Source organism: Gopherus evgoodei, chromosome 5 (assembly GCF_007399415.2).
Source record: "Gopherus evgoodei ecotype Sinaloan lineage chromosome 5, rGopEvg1_v1.p, whole genome shotgun sequence".
Lineage (NCBI taxonomy): Eukaryota > Metazoa > Chordata > Testudines > Testudinidae > Gopherus > Gopherus evgoodei.
The window spans coordinates 63,224,001-63,241,957 of NC_044326.1; the positions used below are offsets into that span (position 1 = coordinate 63,224,001).

The 17,957-nt window shown below is 41.8% G+C and overlaps 1 protein-coding gene across 2 annotated transcripts in view; it reads right to left on the reverse strand.

Annotated features, from left to right (window-relative positions):
• The window catches only part of STOX2 (storkhead box 2), a 108,120-nt gene that overhangs the window by 40,714 nt on the left and 49,449 nt on the right, over positions 1 to 17,957 (reverse strand). The gene's annotated exons all lie outside the window — the stretch shown is intronic.

The window sequence follows — 17,957 nt, forward strand, 5'->3', positions numbered from 1 at the left end:
TAACACTACTCCTTGATCGTCATCAGACCCCATCTACACTGCAGTTACAACTATGAAAGGTAACACTACAAGACCAAGGTTAAGGCCTTATCTCAACTAGGAAAACAAGTGTTTGGATATTGTCTGAGTTACCCATGTAAAAGGTAGCTTATCCCATTGTAGATTCAGTTGACCACCTTTAAAATCATATTAGCTGATTTGGCTTAATGATGCTAAGGCCTACCCTGACCAACTAACAATTTTAAAGGCATTAAACCAAATCTGCAGTAGATGCCTACTGGTTCTCCTAATGGCATTAGCTACCCAGAAGTAGAGAATTTGATTAAACCAACCAACCAACCAAACCAAACAATCTTTTCCTAGTCTTGACAAGGCTCTATACTGCCAATTGTTGTAACCTCTGTACCAGCTCATGTGACAACTGTGGGGTAAACTGGGTGTCTTGACACAACTGTAACTATAATGAAGCAGGGGCGTCAGAAGGTATTTGAAGCTCTAAGGACTGTATTTTTGCCATACTTACACCCAGTCATTTTATACAAAAAAATCATATCCTGTGGTACTTAGCCAGGAAAACCATTGATTTTAAGAGACTTTTGCCTACTCAAGGACTGCGGAATCAAGCTCAAAGTTTCTAAAAGACAAATGAATCCACCATTGCAAATTGAATTAAACAGGTCTCCCAGAATCTTCCTGAAGAAATCTCTGCAGTTAATCCATCAGATCCACATCTAATTTTCTAATAAATTCTCTTCATGTTTCTGAAAAGAAAAGCTTACTGTGGGCAGTCTTAGAATGGAATTACAGCAGGACATACTGTAACAAAAACAAACAACCAGAGATTTTTCCTATATTTTTTTTCTTTTAAAACACAAATTACTATTTCAATAGTTGAAATGGACTGAAGTTGAAGAACAATCCAGGACTTCCACCATCAGTGATATTATTGCAGCATAAGCTAAGAAAAGGAAAGTCCAAGCAAAATAATATCAACTGAAGTCCAAATTAGTGAAGTGGTTCAATTATCAGGCTCCTCCCTCTCCAACACACACACAGGACAAATTGATAAGCATTCAGTAATAGCAGCAACAGCTGACAGTATGTATTAAATTGCCATTGTATGGCCACCTGCCATATCCGACAATGACATCTCATCTTTTCTATTATGGCTGTATAGTCAGATCTGTAAGGAGCAAAGGTTGTGAACAGACGTCACATAGGAATGTGTAGGCTCCCACTGAAGATTTGTCATGAAACTTGGCCCTTTTTTTCAATCAGTTTTTCTTGTCTATCATTCTCAAAGAGTTTACTACTTTTATTGATAATTGCTCTCCATTCAGGTCTGTCCTTGGTAATGTCTTCAAAGTTTTCATGAGTTCAGATTCTGTTTAAGGGTATCTTTGAAACATTTATGTTGATCAACCTTCCTGCACATTGAGTTTCAGCTTACCATAGAGGACTTTTTTCGGAAGTGTACCATCATCCATTCTGGTAACGTGACCTGTCCATCTAAGTTAAGCTTTGATAATCATTGCCTCAATGCTAGTTGGTGGTCAATTTTCAAGGATGTTAATGTTTGACAAATTGTCTTGCCAGAGAAACTTCAGAATAGAATGAAGACAGCACACGCAAAATTTTTCAAACTGCTTGATGTGTCTGAAGTAAACACTTTACATTTCACATCTACATAAAAGGGATGCCATTGCTGCAGCACTGTATATCATCCATTTTGTTGACTGTCCAATGATACGCTGGTTGCGTATCTTGGGGCGAAGGCTTCCAAAAGCCTAGCTTGCCTTTTGTATTCTGTTTGATATTTCCTGATCTCACTTGAAACAGTACTGTCAAGGTATGTAAAGCAACTGACGTTCTTTAGTTTTGTAACATCAGTGCTGATATTTGTCTCAGTGGTGGTGATTGATGGGACTGTTTGGAAGAAGACTTCAGTTTTTTTCCAAGCTGGTGGTGAGTTCAAACTGTTTAGTTGCCTCTGGGACCATGTGAAGAATAAACTTTAGGTCACTTTCACTATGACTAGGTGGAGCACAGTCATCCCTAAAAAGGCCTTCACACACGAGTTCCTCATGGATTTTTGTCTTTGCAGTAAGCCTTACAAAACTAGAGAGACTTCCATCAGTTCGGTTCCTTATGTATATGCCCTTTTGAAGGTTGTGAATTGCATAATTCAGAATGGCTGCAAAGAAGATTGATTCCAGCACACAGCCTTGTTTCACCTCATTGTACATGGAGAATGGGTTAGAGAGGCCACCATCTGAGATTACTTGACCAGTCCTGTCTTCATGGAATTAAAGTATGATGTTAAAAAAATCTATTTTGAGTTGTCTCCTCTCTGATGATAATCACCTATTCACATAAGATGGAGCCTAAAGAAAAAAGCCCTTTGTTGAATCTTTACCCTAACTTGTACAGCACATCATCCCAGTCAGGGCTCTGAGATTTATGGTCTTTATCACTGCCCTTCTATCACTAGAGGAAACTCAGAGAAGAAAAGGAATAGGTTTGCCTGCACAAAGAGGAGAAAAATTAAAAATTAAAAAACATCAGTGAAATATGATGGGGAGGTTACCCTTATGGATGAGACAATTCAAAATAGATTCGTATCACTTCTACTGCATTCCTACATTTTGGATGCTTAATTCAGCTATTATCACCTAGCATTAGAGTGGGTGCTGGAGAAATTGCAGCTCTTTTCTTATAACTTCTTTTTGGTCCCAGAGATTCCCAAATCAACTTGCTACCTTGGTCACCTTATCCCTAGAGGGATGCTACCTACTATATCATAACCCTTCCATGCGTCCTCTTCCTTCCAGCATAAACCCCAGTCTCTCCCACCCACAGCCTCCTTATCTCCAGTTTGTTTCTGGACCCTGAGTTTCATTCAGGGCTTTGGAGCAGAGCCTGGAGCAGCTCCAGGGCAGCGAACTTCAGGTTTTTGCCTGGAGCTTGCTCCGGGGCCGGAGCACAGCTCCAAAGCCCTGGTTTCATTACTTGCTGCTAAGCTCTCTCTCCCACTGAGGGCAACTATCAGTAGCTGATAATATCTGATATGCTCTGAAGCTACTACTTCATATCCAATAAGTCTGGAAAAACATCCTTACTTATTACATATCCAAAAGGTGCCACGCAAACAAAGGAAAAATAATCACCAATCCTACCTAACACAAGGCAAAAAAACAATCGATGCCTCACTCACTAACAGTAACAACCTGGAACCTTATGAAATGCTGAGGCACTAAGTTGTTAGTCTTAAACAGCAGATTCTGACAAAGAAAGGCGGTACTTCTAGAAATGATTATCATCTCTTCTGTGTTTCCTTGACCCCTAAGGGTCTGTCCTCACAGCAAAGAAAAATCCACAGCTGGCCTAGGATTGCCAACCCTCCGGGATTGTTCTGGAGCCTCTGGGAATTAAAGATTAACCAATATGAACTACCAAACTGGAAACCCTAGCGTGGCCATGCCAGCCGACTTGGGGTCACACCAACTGACTCAGGCTCACAGGGCTCAGACTGCGGGGCTGTTTCATTGCAGGGTAGATATCTGAGTTTGGGCTACAGTCCAGGCTCTAGGACCCTGCCGGATGGGAGGGTCCCAGAGCTCAGGCTCCAGTCCGAGCCCAGAAGTCTACGCATCAATGAAACAGCCCCGGCCATAGCCCAAGCCCAAATTGGCTGGCCTGGGCCAGTTGCGGGTTTTTCTTTGTTGTGTAGACATACCCTAATAGCTACTTCTCCAAACTGTAGATCATTGACAAGAACTAAGGAAGAGCTATTATAAAATATCCAAGGAATCCTGTAACAGTGTCCTCAACTTCAATGGTAGAAAAAGGGGATGATCTGCATCGCTCAACAATGACCTCTAAGGAGCGTTAAGTAACAGCGCTGTTGATCTCCAAAAATAATTCTGTCCATTTCTTTCAGTTGACAAAAAATGCAAGGGAAGAGGGTCAGGGGAATCATCTGAACTCCGGAGAGGGTGAAGTGGGAGAGGGAGAGAAAGCAACACCAATAGAAAACAATCACTAATCCATACTATACCATGCTGTTTTGGAGCAGAAGTTTTATAAAGTACAACAAAAATATCCTTTTGCAAAAAATTTTGGAAACAAAATTAAACTAAACCAATGCAACAAAATGTGTGGGCTGGCTTAGCCACACACTGTTCAGTGTCTAAGGTATTTCCACTTTGGTTTAGATAGAACAGATTTTCAGTGCAGCTGGGGATGTTGTAACTAACAGAAAAGCAAGCCTGACAGTGATTAAAATTCCTAAAGGTGAGTGGTGCCCCTGAATTATCAGGGAGAGGGCCCAAATGAAAGACCAGTGCATTTCCATTTCTAATGACAGTGATAAATGGGAGAATTTTCAGCCAAAAGATGGGGCTGCAGTAGCTATAGCTTTAAAAACAAGTATGATGACTGGTGAATAACTTCAATTCAAAAGGAGAGTCTGCTACACGCAGTGAAAAGGATCCCCTTAATGTGCGTCCCATGGCACCACAGCAGCCTTTAACAGCCTAGTCTTTCCTACATCGGAGAGCACTGATGAAAAAGCCAGGCATGGAATCAACTAAAATAGAGCCAAAGTGGTTTTAAAAAAATAAAAAAGGTTAGACACTCCAAAGACTTAGCAGTCAAGAGTTTATTAGGTCTTTTTTCCCCCTCTGGGTGGAAGGAATAATTTTCATTTTGTCTAGAACTGATCCAAGAAGGAAAAGAGAGGAGCACTGCAACAGTTAGGGAAGCAATTCTGATAAATTATACTAAAGATTAGCTAATCTAGCATATTCTGCATGTATGGCCTACTGTTAGAGGAGGCAGGTCCACTGCTCATGTTATCTTGTGACACATTAAAATTCCTCCATTTAAGATCAATGATTGGACCGTGAACACAAGAAATGCTGTACTAGAATGGATCAATGGCTCACCTACCCCAGCAGGCCTTCTCTGATGGTGGCCAAGCCGTCAGAGGAAAATTAAAAAAAAACAACCAAAATGCACCTGGCCAACTGTGCTATAATGCACCATCAGAGGAAATGCCTTCCTGATCCCCATTAGGGATAAGTTCATTCCCTGAAGATCCTCAAGGATAGAAAGCCCTTGTAATTTTTATCCCAAGTAATGAGTATATAAAAATGGCATAGTATTATAAATACAAATGCCAATGTGGGAACCTTCAAAGCAAAAAATGAGTGTATTAGAAAGCCTGGCATTAGGAGGAGAGCAACATAAAAAAGACATTTCTCTTGGGAAGATTCCACAGCACACAGTAAGTCCTGCCTACCAGCAGAAAAGATACGTTATTCATACTGAGTTGAGAGAATATTTCTGGGTGGAGAACACCATTACACAGAGCCTGTATGATACAAGTACCAGCTCATGAGAGAAAAAATAAATTCATGAGGGTTATATTTTTGGCTCCCTGGATCAGTAAGATCATAGCGAAGTCAGAATGTTGACAAGGATCAGAGAACACATACAGCAAATTTATATTAGAACAGTAATAATAGGTACCTCCAGCTAATATAAAGTGGTTGTATGCCACAGCGGAACATGGCTGGAAGAACAATCTCTTGATCTAAAATATATATTTTTCTTGAACATCTTATTCGCAAGCATAAAATAGGAACGACTACTGTTGATTCACACCTAAGTAACACATAAGAATTAGTTCAGGAAGTAGTGTGTGGAACCACTAAGAGACAGTAACCATAACAGTAACCATATAATAAACATGATCAACATTCTCACAATGGAAAATAATCAGTGGCAGTGTTAATCCCCTAGACTTGATTGTACCTTTAAAACTCAGAACCTGCACAGTGCCTTTCAGCAGCTCAGGAGAGCATTGATTATACACAACCTTGCTTGAGGGTGCAATAGATGTACCTGGACAGCACCTTTTGGGAGATTAGAACTGGTGTAGGTGTTAGCCTTCTGAAAGCCCTGGAAGTGAGTCTAACTCTGATGCTGGGGTGCAGTGGCCTCGTGAAGTTTCCTTGTGCCATCTATCCCCTTACCAATGCAGTACCCAGCAATAAGCTGGCATGTAGAATTAAACTGGAGGTTGCGTAAAAGAAATTCATTCATAATCCAGAACATACAAATGAAATAAAAGAAAGAAAACGGAGAAAACATATGGTATGACTAAATGGTAAAGCAGAAGGTCTTATTTGGGCCTAATGAATTCCTTTTAACAATGGGAAATCCAGCAAAAGTCATGCTACTAGAATGGAAGATAGACAGGTAAGAACAACGGTTAAGAAGGCTAAGCCCTGGTCTACACTGGGGGGGCGGGGAGGGGGAGGATCGATCTAAGTTACGCAATTTCAGCTACGGGAATAACATAGCTGAAGTCGATGTACTTAGATCGACTTACTGTGGTGTCTTCACCGCGGAGAGTCAACTGCTGCCACTCCCCTATCAACTCTGCCTGCGCCTCTTGCAGTGGAGGAGTACAAGAGTCGACGGGAGAGTACTCGGGGGTCGATTTATCGCATCTAGACTAGATGCGATAAATCTGTCTCCGCTGGATCAATCACTGCCCACCGATCCGGTAGGTAGTGTAGACATACCCTAAGGGAGAATTTGAAGATTAACCAAATAAGACGACAACATAATTTTAGTACCTCAGAAGTAGGAAAGCTGTGAAAAGCTGGGAGTCCTTCTAGATTACTGGGTTTTGGTGAAGCAGAAGGAAGGCAGGTTTGAGTGGAGTAAAAAGCTACTTTGTGGAGGCAGAAAGCTAATCTACATGCACTAGTGGGTGCTTTTGTTTTGTTTTCTTTTTGCCCTTATGCACTAGTCTGACCTTCACCCTCCAAATAGCTTATGGCAGCATCACTGCGATATAAAAGATTCAATAAAAGCCTCAGTTAAAAGCCTGATAGAACAATGTGCCTTGTTATTACACCCTGAAGCTCAAACTCTAGTGCTAACGAACCGCCAGAGGGAGCATTTTCTACAGGCAAGTCCTTCTCATGAAAATGCCCAGCTGCTGCTCCCAGCGAGTATTCATTCTTCAACGACTTTCAATGAGTTCTTATATGCTTTGGAGGGGCTTGAAGGCAGGATGTTTCAAAAGAAAAATATCCAAACTGCTCCCCCCAGTGACTTATTCCCAAGTGTTCACAACGCAAGATCAAAACTAGTTCAAGAGAATTTTCTAGGAAAACTAAAGAAACAAACAGCATGCATATTAATAACCACTTATTCAATACCATTACATTTAGACAGCATGCAAAGGGTTCAACAGTTTGTATAAATATCCAGGCAGCAAAGGAACAAACACTCAAGACAGTCTGTTTTAACAAGACATCACCAAGGCTGCCTTTAAAAGTCCACTGATTCATATTTATTAAAAACTCTTCCACAGAATGAAGGCGTTCTCCAAAACTATCTGAAAGGGTTGGAGAAACACAATAAGAGGCCGTTTCACAATTATTACTGGTATTAAGCAATATCCTCTGGAAAATTAGCTGTGAATCTTTGTAATAACTGTTTTAATAATACACAACTCCACAAAGGTTTGGAACAACTAGTTAAGAATCCATGGTGCTGCTTTCTTGTGGGGCAACAGGAAAGTTTGAAGATCTGAGAATTCCAGTCACAGAGACTATAAAAGGTCCCTATGCATTATCGTCTAAAACAGAAAACTAAGTACTAGTTTCTGGCTATGACACCTGTAACTGAGCACTGAAAATTCATTGGGCTTGTTCTTAACAAGTCAACACCTGGCTTAAAAGTTTCATTGCATGTGTGCTATCGCTACCTTTCATTTAAGCGTCATTACTGATGGAAAAGTGCATGAGAATTTCCCCTGAGATAGTCAACCACTACTAACCGATCAGCACAATCTTGATTTCAATTTGGAAGGGACTGAACATGCATACAATTATTTTACAATATATATTTCCTAAAATACAAAAAAAACCTTCAGAAACCCAGTCAGTCCCCCTAAACATCAGAGGTAAATGTGTTCATAACAGGACTCTCACTTTTTGGAAACTATAAGCTGTCAGTCAGCCTTAGCAGCATATTTTGGCTAAGGAACGCCATCCACCAATTTACTAGTTTCGTTTGAGGCTACTGGGGATTAAGGCAAAAAACATTAGCATACCTGTCACTGTCGCCTCATGACAATGATCTACCAAAAGCATAAGACACTAACATCAATCATAAGAATCGATCCACCCTGAAGCTGTACTTTAGCTTACTGTTGTGACATGTACGCAATCAAGCTAGTTGAAACACATGGTCATTACTTTAGAACTATGTTAGAGGAAAATTTTTCATGCTGCTGAAAACTTTTAACTGTAATACTTAACCTTTCTTGCCATATTTTCTAACTATTTGTGATGTGAGATTTAAGAATAATGTCTCCCTCTCTTTTGTTAATAATTTTCTTTATCATTCATTGGCTACAGGAGGCTTTAATTTGGACCAAGTTTGTACTGCACAGAAAGACTGTCGACTTGGGGCATATTTCTGAAGGGCATACTTTATGATCATTTGTGTTTGCGCAGTCACTGCAAACTGGAATTTCAGTGCCAAGATGCCTGATTTGCACGTGCAATCATCCATGGTAAATGCACAAGCAAATGGACGTTTATGAAAAAAAGATGCTTTTAAGAATGCACCTCAGTAGAAATACATATTGTGACAGACCCAGGCCAGTGGGGTGCAGGAGTCTGGTAGAGGGCAAATATACTGGTCACTGGGCGAGTAGTTTTCTGTTCCCTGAGTGACCAGAGCAGGGTCTGCACTAGAGGAGTCAGGAACTTGCTAGAACCAATTAAGGCAGACAGGCTGATTAGAACACCTGCAGCCAATCAAGGCAGGCTAATCAGGGCACCTGGGTTTTAAAAGGAGCTCTCTCCAGTCAGATGGGGAGGAGCCAGAGGAGAGGAAGTGCGTGTGAGGAGCTGTGAGCAAGAGATACAAGGAGCTGAGACTGACAGGGTGTGCTGCTGGAGCACTAAGGAGTACAAGCGTTATCAGACACCAGAAGGAAGGTCCTGTGGTGAGGATAAAGGTGTTTGGAGGAGGCTTTGGGGAAATAGCCCAGGGAGGTGTAGCTGTCACACAGCTGTTACAAGAGGCACTATAGACAGCTGCAATCCATAGGGCCCTGGGCTGGAACCCGGAGTAGAAGGTGGGCCTGGGTTCCCCCAAAACCTCCCAACTCCTGATCAGACACAGGAGGAGTTGATCCAGACTGTGGGGGAGATCCCTGAGGTGAGCAAATCTGCCAATAAGTGCAGGACCCACCAAGGTAGAGGAGGAACTTTGTCACAATATGGAATAACAATTTAAATTATCATGAAGTATTTTAATGTCCACGTGCAGTAAAAAATGTAACATTTTAATGAGGTACAAAGGGGTTTTACTCAGGAAGAAGAGGGAAAGAGAAGGGTGAGAAGTCCTGGAAGATGTGATGAATAGGAAGCAGGAGGGGAAAAGGAGAGGAGATGGGGAAGAGATTCCACGTTAGAAAAATCAGTATTTTTAGGTAGATTGATTCTATTATTTGATGTCTCTCTTTACAAAGCATGAATATGCCAACTAGACATGGATTTCTACTGTTCCTTGGGAAGAGTCTGCTGATGGCTGTATGGCCTACAGAAGAACATCAGAAATACACAATTTCTCCTTCAGACAGAGAGCAGCTTGTCTCCCTCAGCCCACTGCTGCAACCTACAGTGAAGTCACAATACTAGCTCAGTGATATCACTCTATTTTCCACAGCAACAGACTCTGAGGTCACAAATAAAGGATTATGACTTTACTGAAGGATTAAGGAAAATGAGAAGCTGGCCTGTGGAGATGGGTCTTATTCAAAATAACAGGAGCTAAGGGAATGCTGAAAATAAATGGCTTAGTAAAATGTCTGTGCTTGAAACATCCCCCCTTTTCAAGGGCACTATAGATATAAAGTGATTCTTCTAAGGCTTCCTAGGGACCCACTGAATTGGCAGCTGTCTCCAGAGCTACCACAAGAGAAACCGATTCTGGAGCAACTTGCAGAATTTTTGCTCCCCCTATCATTTGGTTTCATAAAATGTTTCACAGGTGTCAGTCATACTTGCTGAGAATCCTTTGCTGACCAGTTTGTACACAGGCTTCAACGGCAGTTCAGAGTAAGTGCCTAATTTGAGGAAGTATCAGAGGGGTAGCCGTGTTAGTCTGGATCTGTAAAAAGCAACAAAGAGTCCTGTGGCACCTTATAGACGTATTAGAGCATAAGCTTTCGGGGGTGAATACCCACTTCGTCAGACGCATGTAATCTGAGGAAATGGCCCAAGATTAAAAAAGGAATAGGAAATTTGCAAGAACTCTGCCTTAACACACCTTTATGTGAGGGAGCAGCTTTGTGAGGGGAATTCCAGGTTAGGAGACAGTATTCCCTAAACAGTTTTATTATATGCTTGCATCATGGATACAGAATTCATAGCGGATTTAAAATGCAAGAAACAGCAACAATTAGAAGGAAGTTGGAGAATGCACTGCACTTTTCCTGCAGTAACGGGAAGCCATATAATAAGAATTGCTGTTAAAGGAAGACAAGAATCAGTTCACTATATGCCAAACGACTTGATTTACTTTTCAATGATAAATGATTTGCTGCTTGATAAATACTCTTATGTATCCATGTTTTCTAAATAAATTATTTATTCAGTTTTTCATTTTAAATTTTTCCAACCCCCCAACTCTTTCCATCTAAAGACCTGCTCCATCCTGGAGTAGATATAGAGCAAGTGAGTATAAGCTGACAAGCCAAATTTAGCACTGACTGGTACTCTGTGGAAACCTACTCAAGTCAGTTTATTAATAGTGACTTAGCCATAGGCCAATGTGACAAAACCAAAATATATTACAATAAAATGAACTAAACCCAGAAATTTAAAATATTAAAATCCATATAAAACCAAATTAAAAAGAACATAAACCAATTAAAACACATATAATCATTGTACCACTCACCTTCTCCTTATTTTAGCAGCTGACCATGCAAATAAGGTAACTGATCAGATTACAGATACTTTGTCAGTTCCTAACAAATATTCTCTTTTCTGAAAGGTTATAGAAAAAGGCATCCAGGACAAAACTACAAAAAGCCATCTTGACCTCAAGTGGCAATAGAAATCACAATATTATAAATATTCCAAATGGACAAAGGCGATTACATTTCCTGAGGAAACCTGAAGGCTTCCATGAAATTGCAGAGAGTGCAGAGGCAGTGAATTTGGTCTTGAGCTTTTAAAAGCACCTAGACTAACAACTGGGCTTTTGATTCTGAGGCATGGTGAAAAGAAAATGGAGGACAAGGAGTCTAGAAAGACTGGTTTATGAGCAGTGACCTACATTGTGATGCATTCTTAGTGGAGTTTTATGGTGTGAAAATATCTTGCAACTTCCCCAGGATTGGGAGAAAAAGGTCTCTCTGTAGCTTATTCCTCCTCAAAGAAGTGATTTTTCACCATTACAAGTGCATGAGCTAGTGCCAATTTCCATTCCGCAAATGCGAGAGGTTGTGGGACTCTGTAGTGTCTAATCAAGACTTTAATTGCAATTCTGTGTATGAAGTAGACTTGGTGCACTAGGTAGTAACTGGTTGATCACCAAGCCTCTTCTCTTTACTTCATTATTTTTGGCAAATTTATTTCATGCTTCTAAATATGTTCTGTATTTTTGTAACATGTATCAAAGAACATATTTTGTGCTCTGATCACTGAAAGTGCATCCAAAGATCCAGAGCGCTTCTAACAAGAAGTACCTGAACTGCATCAGAGTTGCTTATTTCACCACAGACCTAAAACTTCCTAAGCCTGCAGACATGCAGACAAAGGGTTAAATTCATCCCCGCTGTAAAGTGACAAAGCTCTGTTGCCTTCAACTATGTGTATGTTTTCACAGCAAAAGCTGTGCACGAGCTATCTTGAATCCAACTAGCATAGGTAACAAAAGCAGTGAAGACAGCATAGCACAGATGCTTGCTACGCACTCAGCTTATTAACGTGCTCTGGAGCCAATGCTGCACTATCTTTACTGGTGTTGTTATCCAGGCTAGCGAGACTCAAGCTGGCCCATGCACAACTTTTGCTGTGTAGACACACCCTGAGTTGTGGTTGCTTACTCCAGAGCTGAATTTGGCTCAGATCATCTACATTAAACCAGCTTTTTACCAAAGAGACTAATAAATACATTGTTCAACTAATGGACAACAATTAGGAAACCAAGTGTGCCAGCCTGCAGACAAAAGCAATAGGGCTATTTAAACTTCCCAACAGCAAAGAACAAAAAAATTGGCCTGCTCAGTAGTGTGTCTGATGCCAGTGCAACTTCAGAACCTTCACTATTCTAGAGGGTGCTGTGCACCTCTTCAAATCAGCCAACGTGCAAGAATTATATGAGTAAATTGTGTGAATGCAATTCCAAATTCTCTTCCCCTCCCCTATAACAATCACTCAGAGGCTAGCCCTTTATTATGGGGTTAAAAAAGGATTCAGCACCTTAACTTCACTCTCAGCATTACAAGATTATGCTAAAAACATCTCGTACAACATCTTATCAGTCATTCTGCCAGCAGATACAAGTTAAAATGCTCACCTCCAATTCCTACCATATAAACAGAGACTGTATAAACCCAGTTACCATTACAAAACTTCTTAAATATGACATAGTGGGTAATTAGTTCAAAAGGGAATGAAAACACTCTACACTACAACCTTTCAGAGCTCCAGTTCATAATCCCAAAAGATTCAGAAGCATTACCTCACTGCAGCCTTGAGACAAATTGAGCAATCACTCTGGGTCTTACCCAGCATACCCTAGTCTACACAAAGACAAGAGAGGCGTGACCAATCACATTGTGGCTAGCAGGCAGGGTTTGAACGCTCCCTCCCTGCATTGCCCATTGACATGCTAGCTGGCAGCCTACTGAACTTGTTGTCATGGCAACACATCCCAGCTGCTCTCTGTGGAGGCTTGTTACATTACTTTTTTTCTTTTCACCCCTTGCTCTAGCTAATTAAAAATTTAGACCTATGTTTTGCATGTTGGATACAAACAGCAAAAACACAGTTTCCTTGTCTCGGCAGAGCAGAGCTGAAGACGCGCTAAAAAAAAACAACAACAAAAAACCCTCGGTCCTATGAAGTCTCATTACAACCAATCAACAGAGACATAGCTGGGTAGACGTGGCCAGATGGAACTTGTCACTAAAGCTAGTCTGCTACAAAACAAAAGCATGCATGTAGCAATAGAGACTCCTCCCCGTTTCTAACATACAAACCTACTCGTGCAACATGCTATAATATCCGCATTTTCTTCCAGGTCAACCTGTTATTTAAATATTCTTCCCTGATACACTACTATGTTACTGATTTAAAGACGCTTCACCCATAATTCCGTAATGTAAAACACAATAAAGATGCCAACATTTCTGGGCCAAAACAAAAGCTATCTAATCCCACATCCCTAATACAGAAGTTGAACACAACACATTAGATCTTTGCAATTCACAGCTCTATTGTTAGCAACAGTGGGCTAGAGTCATCCAGGGTGCAACTTATAAGAAAGTAATTTACTTTGCTAGCATTAGGATAGGTTTTTTCATCAGCACTCTGCACTCATTGAAACATGCCATTCTCTCTGCCTGTGGCAAAGGGTTATGCAGATTCTTGACACTTCAAAATGCAATAAAGACATGAACTCTTCTCCCTGTCTGTATTACTAAAAACTTAGCAGTGAGATGGAATATTTACTGGAGATTCAACTGATGCCAAATAGTTTCAGTCATAAATCAAAGTGATTACAGAAATAAAATAATCCCTTCTACCCATTACATAAACACAAAATATTGTAATTAAAAATACATCTTTTTAGTCAAACAACTTCTGAATTATTTAGCCTATTTAAAAAAAAATCAAAGTCACAAAATACTCTCCCTAGTAGCAGTTAAGATGGGATCGGTGCTTGCATTAACACTGACTGATTTTCACTCTTGTATACGTTAATGTTTAAATAGGCAAATAGAAAAATAAAAACATATTTTTACATAAGAAAGTTTGAAACACAAACCTTTGAAAACCTGGTATACCAAAAGTTACAACTAAACTTCATCTTCAACTGATATGACTCTGTCCTTAACACACGCGGTAAAAATAGTGATAAGTATACACACCATCATCCACTGAAAAGTGTGATGGTCTGACAGGACAAACTAGCATGTCAGGACTGTCGAAATTCTGTCTGCCATGCTGGAGTCACTTACCTGCTCAAGCATGCTTTTGCTTGAAGCTGAAAACAGCTTCAAAAGTGGACATAAGAATTATCCCACTTGTAAACCCAAAATGGTGTCCACATTGCAAGAGTTGAGGGTTTGGGACTTCACAGCCCACATGATGCACATATTCATAGCTGTCATGAGGGTCTGCTAGGCTAGATCTACACTTAAAACGCTGTAGCAGCACAGCCTGACTACTGTAGCGCTTCAGCGTAGACACTCACTACAAGGACGGGCTGGGTTCTCCGTCACTGTAGTTAATCCACCTCCCCAAGAGGCAGTAGTTAGGTCAATGGGTCTACCCTGTGGGTTAGGTCAGCATAGATATGTGTCTCAGAGGGTGTGGATTTTTCACATCCCTGAGAGATGTAACTATTCAGATGAAAATTTTCAGAATAGGCCAGTCCTTAGACAATATCACACTGACTTCATACTCCTCCAGTACCCAGACACAACAAGGGAAATTAAGAATGGATTAGCAGTCAATTAATGACAAATTCAGCCTGAACTTGAATACCCTTTCACTTCATGGGTTCACTTACCCTTTGCATGACTTAAATGGAAGCTGTGTAAATGTTATTAGGGCTATAATTTGATGCATTTAAGTTAGTTAGGAAAGTTTTGAGAATCTATCTTAAAAAAAAAGATAAATGTCTTCCACTTGAGTGAGGAGAAATCAAGGTAATGCAACACACACAATGGGCTTTTTATTTGATTGATTTTTAAAGGCTTTCTTTTAATTTCAGAACCATTCAATACAATGGTTCTGAAGAAAAGATGACTGAATGCCAAAGGGAAGCAAAATCAATGGAGGAAGGCCTCCAAAAACACACCATGAAGAGGGCAAGATCCTTGCCTCTGCTTCAGCCTCCTTATTCCAAATAAAAAGATCCTGTGTGACATAAAGAGGCCCTAAAAGAGGAGATTATTTACCTGTAATTGGAGGTTCTTCAAGATGTGTGGTCCCTATTTGGATTCCAAACATGGATGCGCATGCGCATCAGGCACTGGAACAGTTCTGTAGCAGTGTCTGTTGATCCGCCTGTGTGTCGCCCTCGTGTACAGGTCACAATGCAGCCAAGGACACAGACCTGATAATGGGAGTGTCCAACCATAAAACAGAGGAACTTTCGGTGAGCTCGGTGAATGTCTATGTGGAAATAGGCATCTTTCATGGCGAGAGCCACAAACCAGGCTCCCTGGAAAAGGAGAGGGACAATCAAGGGAAGCATCACCATCCAGAATGTGAATTGCTTTATAAATCTGTTGAGCACTCAGGAGTCCAGAAGGGGGCAGGTCCCCCACTCTTCAGAATGAGGAAGTATGGGGAATAAAAGCCACAGCGCCTGTAATGGAAGGGAACTGGTTCTATGGTGCTGTTTCGGAGAAGAGAGTTTGCTTCCTGTCTGAGAAGATCACAATGGAAGGGATCTGCCTGGTTACCTCAGGGCAGGCAATAAGAGGGGAAAAAGAGAAATTTGATGGAATACCCCTATGGGACAATGTCTAGCACCCAATGGTTTGTGATAACCTTGCCCCAATTGCTGGTGAATAGGGCCAGATGGCCTCTCGAAGATGACATGGGGCACCATGAAGGGGAAAAGAGGAAGTTTATGGGTCTCGACTTGGAAGTCAAAACTGTTGTTTACACTGGCGGTGGTGGAAGGCTGAAGCAGTGGGGGCAGTAGTGGAAGAGTAGTGTGGCTGCTGGGAACGTTGGTGATGTCTGGGCAGCTCCTGCTGGCGTTGAAAATAGAGCAGACAGGGGGCACAGGGACGGAGACAGAAGGACGTTCTTTGTTGCTGACAGCTCGCGGTGTAAATGCCAAGTGATCTGAAAGTGGTGCAAGAGTCCTTGTGAGAATGAAGGGATTCATCAGTCCTGTCACTGAAGAGTTTGTGGGTGCCAAAGGAGAGGTACTCAAGAGCAATCTGGACCTCTTTAGGTAATCTTGACAACTGCAACCGGGAGTCCCGGTGGAGCATGACGCCAGTCACCAAGGAGTGGGAAGCAGTATCGGTGACATCTGCAGCTGCCTGAAAGCCCACCTTGGCCATGAACTGGCCCTTGTCTACCAGGACCTCAAATTATTGCTGCTTCTCCAGTGGCAGAAATTCTTTAAACTCCACAAACTGGGAGTAAGTATGAAAATTGTATTTCGCCATAAGTGCCTCGTAGTTGGCAATACGAAACTGGACTCCCATGAACCTTCCTGCCCAAGAGGTCCATTTTCTTCACCGACCAGTCTGAAGGAATAGACTGAAGATGATGTTGGTGAGCACGTTCCATCTCTGTGTGGACCACCAGCAAGTGAGGGAGTGGGGGGCAAACAGTAAGTCTGCTCCCTTTGACAGGACAAAGTATTGCCTCTCTGCCCATTTGGGGGCAGGAGCACAGGAGGCTGGCATGTGCCAGACCATCTGCACTGGCTGCAGGATGGCCTCATGGATGGGAAGTGCAGTGCAAGAGGATCCTTGTGGTTGGAGGATGTCCAGAAGCTGGTGGTCTAGGTCTTAGACCTCCTCCATCGGGAGTCAAAGATCCACTGCCATACACTAAAGCAGTTTGTGGTAGCATGGATCAGTGGCAGGGTCGTAAACTGGGGGATGATGTAGTCTGCGCCTGGGATCCAGACTGCAAGCCTGGGCAGAAGAGAAGGAGGTGTCCAGCTCCAAGAAACCCTCGGAATTGGAGAATGGATCCGAGAATAGCAGAACTGATGATGCCAGCGGTCCATGGTGGGTGGAAGGCACATGCCTCTTTGGGAGGAAGATTAAAGGTTCATCCACTGGAGAAGGCAGAATCTAAGTGCCAAGAGGACCCAAATGTAGCACTGAACCTGGCTATGGCAGAAGTAACTTCGCAGTGGGTAGCAGCGGTTCCAGGCAGCCCGGCATACAGAGGACCACTTGTGGCAGATCGGAAGGACCCCGTGGCGTGGATGGTGCCAGCAGCTGACCGAAGTCAACTGCAGATGTTTTACTGCAGTGCAGACATACCCACTGAGGGCAAGGCTGGGATGGATGTGCTGCGACAGTGTGGAGATTCTTTAAAATGTGTATCAATGCATCATGTCCTTGGTACTTATATTCACTCCAGAAGGACTTCGTAATTTCCAACGTAACACTGTTTTGGATTGTTTACATTTTTATGAGGTCCCCAAGTGCTGACAATCAACTCTGCCTCTCTAACGTCATTGAATCACACCACTCTCCCAACCAGGTGCAAAGAATGATGCTTTATTGAGTGCCATCAGGGTGCATTGCTTGGCACTTTTCAAGACTACAAAGAAGATAGTCCCTGCCCCAAGCAGCGTACAGTCTAGTTCAGACAGAGCCAAAGCATTTCAGACAAAGACAAAACATTTCACACCTGCAATGGGGTGTGTGAGATAGCACTTGTTTCTTGTCAACTACAATTTTACACATCCTTTTTTTTTAAATTGCTTTAAAAAAAGCCTGACAATGTTGGCTTTGGGTTCAACAATTTAATATTTTCCATTATTAAAACTTCCATGTTTCCCCCCCGCCCTCAGGTGCATATGGAAGAACCTGGCAAACAACAAGAACACAAAATGATTGACAACAGCTTACAACTAAACTAATAACTGCTTAACCAAATTGCATAAGTCCTCGAAGAAGAGCCACAATG